The sequence below is a fragment of the Xyrauchen texanus genome, chromosome 8, assembly GCF_025860055.1.
Source record: "Xyrauchen texanus isolate HMW12.3.18 chromosome 8, RBS_HiC_50CHRs, whole genome shotgun sequence".
Classification (NCBI taxonomy): domain Eukaryota; kingdom Metazoa; phylum Chordata; class Actinopteri; order Cypriniformes; family Catostomidae; genus Xyrauchen; species Xyrauchen texanus.
The window spans coordinates 11,544,542-11,556,904 of NC_068283.1; the positions used below are offsets into that span (position 1 = coordinate 11,544,542).

At 38.6% G+C, this 12,363-nt stretch overlaps 1 pseudogene; it reads right to left on the reverse strand.

The window, feature by feature from the left end:
• LOC127648402 (protein sidekick-2-like) overlaps positions 1-12,363 on the reverse strand; it is a 117,335-nt pseudogene that overhangs the window by 68,836 nt on the left and 36,136 nt on the right.

Below are 12,363 nucleotides of genomic sequence, written 5' to 3' on the forward strand. Positions count from 1 at the left end.
AGAATATAAAGTACAAAATTGGACGGGTGTGACCACTATCGCTTAGCAAAAGCCAATGTGAGCCATGCTGCTGTCTCAGCGTGACATTTAGGAAGTAATGAAAGTGTTTTTATAAAAATCGCATTGGAGTCCTGTGCTTCACCACTAGAGGGCAGTGGATGGACGTTCACCTTGTATCCCTGGTTGATGCCATTGATGAACTGAGGACTTGGGGCACTCCAGGTGAAACGGACTGTGGTGGAGTTGACAGCCTCTGGCTGAACATTCCCTGGTGGGACCGTGGGCACTTTTAAATAAGAGATTTGAACAGAGTGTGAGAGGGCGAGGGAAATCAAAGAGCAGATGGAAAGATTGAGAAAGAAAACATTCTATTCGAAAGACCAGTTTAAACCAGCAGGCAGGCTGGTGCTAGATTGCTGATGATCTGTTCAACCAGCTGAAGCTGGCTTAGTAATGAAGCTTTGCTGGTTTAGCCAGTAGCCTGTTGGGGACACCATCACACAAGGAGCATATGATGGGCGTTCAGCATTCAAAGCACAAGTTTATAAATGTTAACATTAAAGGAATATTATTAAAGGAGCATTTTGGCTTAATATTGATTACCACAAAAATACATTTTGACTCTGCAATTTTTTTTTTATGTAAAATACTCACTGTTTCAAAAATATAGCAACAAGATGTAAACAATATCCGTGTTAACATGATTTTAGCTTGATAAAATCACTTACTAACCTTTTCTGTGTAAAGTTATAGCCAATTTTACAACTTTGTTTCCATGATGATAAAATGTCAACAAACCCTAAAATTACTGTAAAAAATGACAATTTAAACAACTTTAAAGCTGAAATAATACTTGCATTTTAACAGAAGAATTAATGTAAGTGCTTTTATATATAGTTGTGATACATTTTTGTGGTAATCAACATTATTGTAAAGTGTAACCACCACACAAGTTGATCAGCAATAATTGAAAAAAACAAAATATAAAAAAAATTATTGATTTAAGCATAACCTCCCAAAATGTTGTTATATATATTTTGAAAACAAGATAAATATTATAAGCCATTTTTAAGTATGTTTAGATATTTTTTTAAGTATGTTTAGATATTTTCACTGGAAAGCAACACAAAAATATTGTTTGAAAAAATTATATTTTTGCAGTGTAGAAGAAAACAAATGCTGCAATCTCCAATCAATACAACATCATACTAGGAGAAACAAGAATGCTGTACAGCTTGGTACAGCTGCCCCACTGGATAAATGTATTTAAGTTAAAAGCTCCCATGGCCCTCACCGCCCTGCAGGGTCCATTCCGTGACTTTTGGGCTGTAGACGCCCTGTCCTGCCCCGTTATAAGCGGCCACCTCGATTTCATAGTTTGTCCAAATGATGAGGTCCTCCAGCAGAAGGTTTGTTTGATCTGGGTTGGTGATGTTCTTCATCTGACAGTCCACTGGCAATCCAGACAGACAGTACCTGGGCAGAAAGGTGGGAACAGCATTAAAGATGGTATGCACCATAACTTTTGAGATTTTAAGCAATACACTGGGAAATCTTGCTGAGTGGACACTATGGGTTCCAATGGGACATAAACCAGGCCAGGCAGGGTCTAATCTAGAAGATGAAGTTCTGCTTAGTGCAGCTGGATTGTGTAGATGTAAGAGTCCCAGGATTCTCTCACCTGATTATGTACCCTTGAAGGGGCCCATTTTGGTGGCTCTCGGATGGCGGCTGCCATTGGATCATGATGGACTGGTTGGTTCGTCCACTGGCTATAACTGTCTGAGGAGGGGCACTGGGGGGCTCCTCAGGTAATGATACTCTAAGAAAGGGAGAATGGAGAGGGAGAATGGAGAGAGAGAGAGAGAGAGCACAAAATAGATTGAAGACCCAATGAAACTGCTTGACTAGCACAGTTTTTTTTTTTGGGGGGTTGTTTTTAAAGACATCCTGAGGGGATTGTCACTTTTTTCTGCTTTTAAGTAGCCAATAAGCTACTAAGCTACTTAAGTTACATCACAGTCATGAATCATGATTTGCTACTTGCTAGTCAATTGTTGATGACAGGGGGTGAAAATTCTCATTCTAGAGTGCATTTGAATGGGCAAAAATGTGTGTAGTGCAAGATGAGTCATCAATACTCATGTTCAGTTTGAAAACTGTCAATTTTACATGTGAATATCTGCTAAAAGTATTTTTTTTTTATCAACTTTAAGGAGTGAACCAGCATAAATGACTTAAAATGGACTAAATGCCATTTCATACTGACCCAATGCCAACAAACACCATTTAACACTAATACTCAGTGGCTGTTGGATTAGTGATTATATACCTTTTGGCATATGTTGGTGTCTGTTTTCACCAACTGAACCTGTACAATAGCTGTTGGTTGGATCTTGCTTTGTTTGAGCATTCTAGTATGATTTTCCAACAAACTCTGACGTAATCTGATTGTGAACTGTTGCCATGACAATAAGTTAAGCATCATGTCATCATTCGAGATGTTGAGAGAAGGACCCAAATGCAGATAAGCCAACAAGGAGCTTTTATTTTAACAAACAGAAAACATACATAACAAAAACTACAATAAATACAAGACGTACTGAACCAACAGGGAATGCAGACAGAAAACACGAGCACACAACGGCAGGATAGCATACACATACACAGAGAGAAAAAAAATCAAACAGGTTAACATGGGGCAGGTGAAACAAATTAACTAATAATGTGCAGACAAGGAGATGGGATATGATGGAAGAATGAGAGACAAGTGGCAATACAGAAACAAAACAAAGCCACATGCTCTCATAGACACAAACACACAAATTACATATTGTCAGAGACTACAAGGCAGCTTACGCCCATGCCAAACGACAGACGAGGTGGGACATTAGTGCATGGGTTCGCCACAAATAAACAGACACCAAGACAGAAGTGGCTAGGTTGCGAGAGACAGACACAAATAATTGAACTCCCAGGAGTAGAGCGACTGGAGGAAATGCATACAGGCACATTTTGGGCCATGTATACATCATCGTGTCCAGACTCAGGGGGACTGTGTGACTCAGAGAGAAGTAGAGGGGACATTGCGCTGTCTGTTGGGAGGTGAAGAGGTCTACCTCTGCTACTTAAAATTTAACCAGATTTGTTTCACTACTTCAGGTTGGAGTTTCCATTCTCCCGTCAGTATTTTCTGTCTGGACAGTAAATCTGCGCCAACATTCAGGCATCCAGGGATATATACTGCTTTGAGTGACAGGAGCTTACCCTGGGCCCATAGGAAAATCTGCCACGCTAGTCTGTTAACTGGTGTGACTGCAGACCTCCTTGGTGATTTATGTAAGAGACTGCCGCTGTGTTGTCCACACGCACCAGGACATGGCAGCCTCTCAGATGCTGGAGGAAGTACTTCAGGGCCAGAAATACAACCATCATCTCGAGACAGTTGATGTGCCAATCGAGCTAAGCTTCGTCCCCGAAAGCAAACCTCAGGAACTTCCTGTGTTGTGGCAGTACATTTACATTTATACATTTATACATTTATATACATTTATGCATTTGGCAGACACTTTTATCCAAAGCGAATTACAGTGCACTTATTACAGGGACAATTCCCTGGAGTTAAGTGCCTTTCTCAAGGACACAATGGTGGTGGCTGTGGGGATTGAACCAGCAACCTTCTGTTTACCAGTTATGCACTTTAGCCCACTACGCCACCGCCACTCCACTGCAGTATTTCTATATGAAAGTATGCGTCCATGAGAATGATCATGACTAAACAATCGTGATGTTGAATTTGAGACACGATCATCTTGACAGTTAACATCTTGAAATTGAGTGCCAAGTCTCGAAGATCTAAAATCGGACGCAATCCCCCATCCTTCTTGGGAATCAGGAAGTATCTACTGTAGTAACCTGACTCTCTCTCTAGAAGGGGAACATGTTCTATGGCCCCTTTGACCAGAAGATATTGCAGCTCTTGTGACAGTAAATGTGCTTGTTCCGGTTTCAAGGTAGTGAGAACCACGCCGTTGAAACGCAGAGGACGGCGAACTAATTTAGTTCTGTAGCCCTTTTCTACTGTCTTTAGGACCCATCAGATGCTTCCTCGCTGCCAGGTTCTCTGAAATGGGTACCAATTTTGATACTTCCCATTGAGGGGATGTCGGATGTTCCGTGTCCTGGGTGACAACAGGAAGCAACGGAACACCCAACATTCCGCTGGAAACCGCTGCCCCCGAAACATCAGAGGCGGTGGGGATGGAGAGGTTTCGTGGGGGTGTTGGGAAGGAGCAGGTAGATGTTTTGTGCACCCCGTCCCGAGGGGGGGCTACCCCCACAAGGCTGGGCGCAAGACCGTCAGGACTTCTTCTTTTTGAAAATAATGGTCCTGAGGTCTTGCTTTGGAGGCTGTTGAGGGTGATGAAGCAGTCCCCAATCTTCACGGGGGGGGGGGGGCACGACTCACCACACTTTGTTTTTGAGCCTCCCTTCTAGAAGAACCAGGGTGAAGCTGGGTGGCCGACAGCCCCTCCCCCTGAGTGTGGCGAGGAAGGAATTGCACAAAGGCTTCCTCGTTTGTTTTCACCTCCGAAACCTGGTGGTGCCTATATTCACTTAATCGCCAAACAGGATACTCTGTCCTTATCCTTGATGTCTGTGAGGTTCAGATACCTCTACGTGCTGACCAAAGCAGGAAGAATGAGAGACAAGTGGCAATACAGAAACAAAACAAAGCCACATGCATCATAGACACAAACACACGAATGACACAAGCGCATATTGCCAGAGACTACAAGGCAACATGCTCCCATGCCATATGACAGATGAGTCAGGACATTTGTGTGAGGGTTCACTTAATATTTCTGTATTTTTTTGTGTAATCCATTAATTTCCAATGGCCGGTAATTTTTGACCGGGAACACATCAAGTGTAACAAATTTAAATAAAAAAAAAATGTTTTAAAGAAAATGGTCAAATTTTTGTTTTTTTCCAGTTACCCTATGTGAAGAAGTAAAGGAATTTTATTCCAACTGGATTAAGCAAAATAATAATAATTTTAAGAAAATAAAAGTCGTCTGGTTCACAATGACTGGAACACAACTTTTGTTTTTTTTATACGCTAGATTAGATTTGTGCAGCAGTGCTCTTCTTCTCACTCACACAAAAGCGTTTCATTCTAGATTTCTCAAACTGCATCAAATCGCAAGTAAAATACAAACACTGAACAATACTGATCTGCAATAATTAAAAATATCACTTTCCTGATACTTTATGGTCATAATCTCCTGAGTAATGTGTTTTTGGCACTGGATTGCTGTCCTCTGGCTAAACTCTCAGAAAGAATAAATTCGAATTAAAATAAGTCACTCTGAATAAATGCGTTAGTCATATTTGGTTGTTGACAGCCAACAATCAAATGTTTGAAGTTTGGGGGGCCTGGGTAGCTCAGCAAGTAAAGAAGCTGACTACCACCCCTGGAGTCGTGAGTTCAAATCCCAGGGCGTGCTGAGTGACTCCAGCCAGGTCTCCAAAGCAACCAAATTGGACAGGTTGCTAAGGAGGGTAGAGTCACATGGGGTAACCTCCTTGTGGTTTCTAGAATCTGGTTCTCGCTATCGGCGGGGTGCGTGGTGCGTGATGAGTTGTGAGTGGATGCCGCAGGGACACCTCCGCGCTCAACAAGCCACGTGATAAGATGTGTGGATTGATGGTCTCAGTCGTTGAGGCAACAGGTTCGTTCTCTGCCACCCGGATTGAGGCAAGTCCCTACGTCATGAGGATTTAAGAATTGGGTATTCCAAATTGGGGAGAAAAGGGGATAAAAAAAAGACAAATATTTTTTTGGGAAGTTTGGCGTTTGTTGGGGCAGTACTAACTGCCTGTAGAAGTGTCAAAACTCCAACATTGATTCATTGTGGTCTAAAAAACATAAGAAACAGTAATGACAGAGTTGTGGTAAGCAGTGGTAGAGGATGTGCTCTTGACATACTAGGGCCACAGTGCACATGCATTGGATGCAGGATGGAGTCTGAGCTTCAGCATGTTCTTATCCCATTCCCTCCATAATTTCCCTCTTCAATGTACTATCGAATAAATAGGTGAAAACCCCCAAAATATTTTTTTAAAGAAAGACGGAGAGACAGGGTACACTTTAGCTCTAAAAACGGAATGCCTTAATCACTGGAAGATTACGGACCTGCTGTCTGCACAGATGTGTGTCTGCATACGTGTCGTTGTAATGCATGAGTTGGCAGTGAATAACTGATTCTCATTCTCATTCAGAAGCTGAGCTCCGGCCCTAGAGGTACGTGCTCTCTCTCAGCATGAAGATGATCAAAGATGCAGAAGCAAAAATTGGCTAATGCTACAGAGAGAAAAAAGATCCAAAATCTATTTGAGCTGACATCTTGATATCTCCTGTGTGAGAGCCGCAGTTTTGTGGCTGAGATAAAGCGCAGTGTTTTAGGATCAAAGTAAGAAACGTGGATCCTTGAGCAGCACAGCGCTCTGCACATTGTTATGTCACCCCCCCCCCCCCATCTCGGGTTCCCCTATCTGAAAGCATTTAGAGAGAAAATCTTCTGATCTGTGTGTATGTAAGTTGCAAAACTGAGTGGAAGTTGTTAGTTGAGAGAATAGATTTGGTGTTAGCTTGTGCTAAGAGACTGTGGGAATTAACTGATTGGACTTTTATACACGAGCTAATGGACACGCTAAATTAGGAGTCATACTTGAAAAGAGTGTCTTCTATTCCAGTAAAAAAATCTAAATATTCTCAAAACAAGTTAGTCCAGTACAAATATTTAAATATTCTCAGGACAAGATACATTTACTTTGCTTAAGATCTTACAGACTTGTTTTCAGAGATCTTAAGTTCAGTTTGACTTTCTTGAATCAAACTTGATTCAAAGGGAAAACAACTTTCTAACCACATTGGGGAATAGTTTTTTTCTTGTTTTAAACATAAACCTTACTAAAAAAAAATTCCAGTGATTCAAAGGGAAAGTTTATTTCTCTTAAATATTTTTTGGTTTCTTGTATTAAGCATAAATTTAATTTTATGTCATTTTACTCCTCAATCAATGTACCTCGTTGTAGCCAAAAATAGTGAATAAGAAAAAGATTTTCTCCAGTGCAGACTTATAGTTGCAATAAGGCATTTAGAGAACCATATGACATTTTAATAATAGTGTGTTTTTAATTTTCACCCACAGGGATTTTAGCTCTTGATGGGGCATTGCATCAGCGCCACAGTTTTTCTTTTTATATATTTCCCCTGTTGTCTGTTGAGGACTTTTGGCTAATTAATGATTTGCCCCAGTTGAGCATGCGCAGGATGTTGCAGAAGGCAAAGAATGTTTACTTCCTCACGCTTTCCGACCTCATCCTCAAACATTGATTTGAGCTTGACTTTTCCATTTTTCAATCAGTCTCTCTCCTGCCGTATCGCAGTGCACTCACTACACTTCCCGGCTGATCTGAAGAAACTCTCGCTAAAATCTGTTCAATCAGATTACGATGAACAAATATCTGTGAACTGCTGCTTCCTTCATTGCGGCATTGCAGCTGAATAGTGCACTGCTTCACTCCTCATACAGACTGCGGGTCTGCAATATGAAAGCCTTTACACTTTGTGGGTACTCTTCTGTGCTAAAGTGCAAGTCTCACAGACAGGACTGCACCAAAATTCCCATTTAATTAATGGCAGTTGCTTGGCTCGCGCAGAAGTATGTGATTTGAAATCTGCCATAGGAATCACAGAAGATTTGATACAATCACCTGAGCCATACATGTGGTGTGACTAATAAATCTAGAGCTGCAGGAAATGAACATCAAGATAACTTGATTGCCCTCACTGGTGACTATATATTTTTACACAGTATATTTCAGAAGATAACTGGAAGCCACTCACATATTTAACCCTGTAAGTGATGATGTCATGTGACAAACATAGTAAGATCATGTGAAAAATTATAACATAATACTGTTTGAAAATGTATCGTTGAATAATGCCTCTTTTACTTATTCATTTCACTTTTAAATGGTTTTAAATAGTAAGTAGTAAGCTGGTATTTCGACGCTATCTTCCTGCAATGTGTTCAGGCCCTTGAGCGTTTTGTCAACAGTGTATCTCTCAGAATGAAGTCCTAAACCTCAGGCTTAAAGAGAACCAGACTGCGATAACATAAAATGTGACCTGAAGTTTCACTCACCGTGCTGTCTCTCTGCTGAACTGGCCCTTCCCTACATCATTGATGGCACAGAGACGGAACTGGTAGGAACGTGCTGGGATCAGGCCCCTGACGATCACGCTGGCGGCTTCTGGATCAATGTTGGCCAGGAGCACAGTCCACGGGGCATCTGCCACACACAGAGGCAGTGAGGGGAGTTCCACAGCAGAACAACAAAAGAACGAATGATACAAAATACTAATTACGTACGATACAACAATTGATGTAAAATATGAGCTGTGTAAATACGAGTGGCGTAAAATACAACGAGTGAATAGAAATACAACAAACCATGTAAAATACAACCAATTCTCTCAAACACAAGTGATGTACCTGGAAATATAACATAAAATACAACAACGACATAAAATAAAAGAAGTGACGTAAAATATGAGCGACGTAAAATACATCAAACGACACAAAATAAAAGAAGTGACGTGAAATATGAGCGACATAAAATACAACAAACGACATGAAATAAAAGAAGTGACGTGTAATATGAGCGACGAAAAATACAACAAACGACACAAAATAAAAGTGACGTAAAATATGAGCGACATAAAATACAACAAACGACAAGAAATAAAAGAAGTGACGTAAAATATGAGCGACGTAAAATACAACAAACGACACAAAATAAAAGAAGTGCCGTAAAATATGAGCGACGTAAAATACAACAAACGACAAGAAATAAAAGAAGTGACGTAAAATATGAGCGAAGTAAAATACAACAAACGACACGAAATAAAAGAAGTGACGTAAAATATGAGCGACATAAAATACAACAAACGACACGAAATAAAAGAAGTGACGTAAAATATGAGCAACATAAAATACAACAAACGACAAGAAATAAAAGAAGAGACGGAAAATATGAGCGACATAAAATACAACAAACGACACAAAATAAAAGTGACGTAAAATATGAGCGACATAAAATACAACAAACGACAAGAAATAAAAGAAGTGATGTAAAATATGAGCGACATAAAATACAACAAACGACAAGAAATAAAAGAAGTGACGTAAAATATGAGCGACATAAAATACAACAAACGACAAGAAATAAAAGAAGTGACGTAAAATATGAGCGACGTAAAATACAACAAACGACACAAAATAAAAGAAGTGCCGTAAAATATGAGCGACGTAAAATACAACAAACGACAAGAAATAAAAGAAGTGACGTAAAATATGAGCGAAGTAAAATACAACAAACGACACGAAATAAAAGAAGTGACGTAAAATATGAGCGACATAAAATACAACAAACGACACGAAATAAAAGAAGTGACGTAAAATATGAGCAACATAAAATACAACAAACGACAAGAAATAAAAGAAGAGACGGAAAATATGAGCGACATAAAATACAACAAACGACACAAAATAAAAGTGACGTAAAATATGAGTGACATAAAATACAACAAACGACAAGAAATAAAAGAAGTGATGTAAAATATGAGCGACGTAAAATACAACAAACAACAAGAAATAAAAGAAGTGACGTAAAATATGAGCGAAGTAAAATACAACAAACGACACGAAATAAAAGAAGTGACGTAAAATTTGAGCGACATAAAATACAACAAACAACATGAAATAAAAGAAGTGACGGAAAATATGAGCGACATAAAATACAACAAACGACACAAAATAAAAGAAGTGACGTAAAATATGAGCGACATAAAATACAACAAACGACACGAAATAAAAGAAGTGACGTAAAATTTGAGCGACGTAAAATACAACAAACGACACGAAATAAAAGTAGTGACGTAAAATATGAGTGACATAAAATACAACAAACGACACAAAATAAAAGAAGTGACGTAAAATTTGAGCGACATAAAATACAACAAACGACAGGAAATAAAAGAAGTGACGTAAAATATGAGCGACGTAAAATACAACAAACGACACGAAATAAAAGAAGTGACGTAAAATATGAGCGACGTAAAATACAACAAACAACAAGAAATAAAAGAAGTGACGGAAAATATGAGCGAAGTAAAATACAACAAACGACACGAAATAAAAGAAGTGACGTAAAATTTTAGCGACATAAAATACAACAAACGACATGGAATAAAAGAAGTGATGTAAAATTTGAGCAACATAAAATACAACAAACGACACTAAATAAAAGTAGTGACGTAAAATACAAGGAATTACATAAAATACGAGTGATGTAAAATATGAGTGACATAAAATGCAATGTGACGTAAAATACAAGGAGTGACATCAAATTTAAGAAAATATATATAATACAAGGAGTCATGCAAAATACGAGTGAAGTAAAAGACATGTGATGTAAAATACAAGTAACGTAAAATACAATAAATGGTGTGAAACAGGCCAACAGGTCAGCAGACTTACTGTTCTCAGACACCTCCAGGATGTAGCGTATGAGTGGGCTGTTACCATCGAAGGCCTGAGCCCAGGTCATGTTAATGGTTCTCCTCTCAGAACTGCTGAGGGTAGCGATGAGGTTCTCTGGAGCATGTGGCAACTGCCTACAGACAGATAGAGAAAACTAATAAAGTAGCAATTAGATTTGCTTTTCCAGAAGAAAATACAATCAATTTGGGTGGTTTAATGCTTCAGGTTAGGGACTTACAACAAAGGATTTTCAACAAGAATAACAATACAGTGGTGCCTTGAAAAAAACTGTAATTTACACTTTAAAATGAAATTTAATTGATAACAATAGTGCATTTTTTAAAAGAAAAGTTTAATAATATTGTTTAAAATGTTCATGTCAAAATGTTATATTTCTTAATATTCCTTGTTTACTCCATTTGCACTACTGTTATTGTACTTTATATTGCTTATATTTGTGCTATTTTGTATGCAGCCAAGTTGCAAATAATTTGTCAATACAAATGTACAGTTGTTTGCCATGCGATGAAGCAAACCAAATTGATGTACTTGAAACAATGAAACATTGATAAAATGAGAGAAAGGAAGGAAAGTCAGTGTTTGGATGTTTGTTTACTATTCATTGTGCATTCTCAGCAACCTATTACCTCAATTTTTAAACCCCCTTAGAGAAACAATGCTAACAGTTTCAATCCAAAATTATAGTCTAGTGAAAAACAACACAGAATGTCAAGGCAAGTCATTTTAATTTATATAGCGCTTTTCACAATACACATTTCAAAGCAGCTTTACAGAAAATCATGTTGTAATACAAGTCATGGATTAATTGAGTAAACTGAGTAGATGGTAAGCAATGTTTAAAACTAAAGGATATTGATTGAACTTTAAATGGTTGGTTCACCCACAAATGAAAATTCTCTCATCATTTACTCACCCTCATCCCAGATGTGTATGACTTTCTTTCTTCTGCTGAACACAAATGAAGATTTTTTGAAGAATCTCTCAGCTCTGTCGGTCCATACAATGCTGAAGTGAATGGTGGCCAAAATTTTGAAGCTCCAAAATCCATATTTGGGCAACATAAAAGTAATCCAGACAAATCTGGTGATTAAATCCATGTCTTCAGAAGTAATATGATAGGTGTTGATGATAAACAGATCAATATTCACTTTCTCCTTCTGTTTTTGGTGATTCACATTCTTCGTGCATATCTCCCCCTACTGGGCATTGAGGAAACTTTATGATAAAAAATTATTACATATTTTTCTGTTTCTCAACCACACCCGTCATATCACTTCTGAACACATGGATGTAACCACTAGAGTCATATGGATTACTTTTAAGCTTGATTTTGGAGCTTCAAAATATTGGCACCCATTCACTTGTATAGACATACAGAGCTGAGATATTCTTCTAAAAATCTTAATTTCTGTTCTGCAGAAGAAAGAAAGTCATACACATCTGGGATGACAGGATGGTGAGTAAATCATGAGACAATTTTTGTGTGAATTATCCCTTTAAGATTAAGTGTATTTGAAGTCCAAGGTGCAATGGACCCCACGTTAGACTGCCAAAGACTTTAGTTGGCAGTAATTTATTGTCTATGTATTCTGTTTAAAGAGAATGAAGTGATGCAGGCAGTGATCAGTGAAGTGTTACTCGCTGTTCGATTGGATTGCGGCATAAAGCAGTTTATTCTCTACAGAGTCCATCCAAAGATCTAGATGATGCAGGCAGTTGTCAGTGA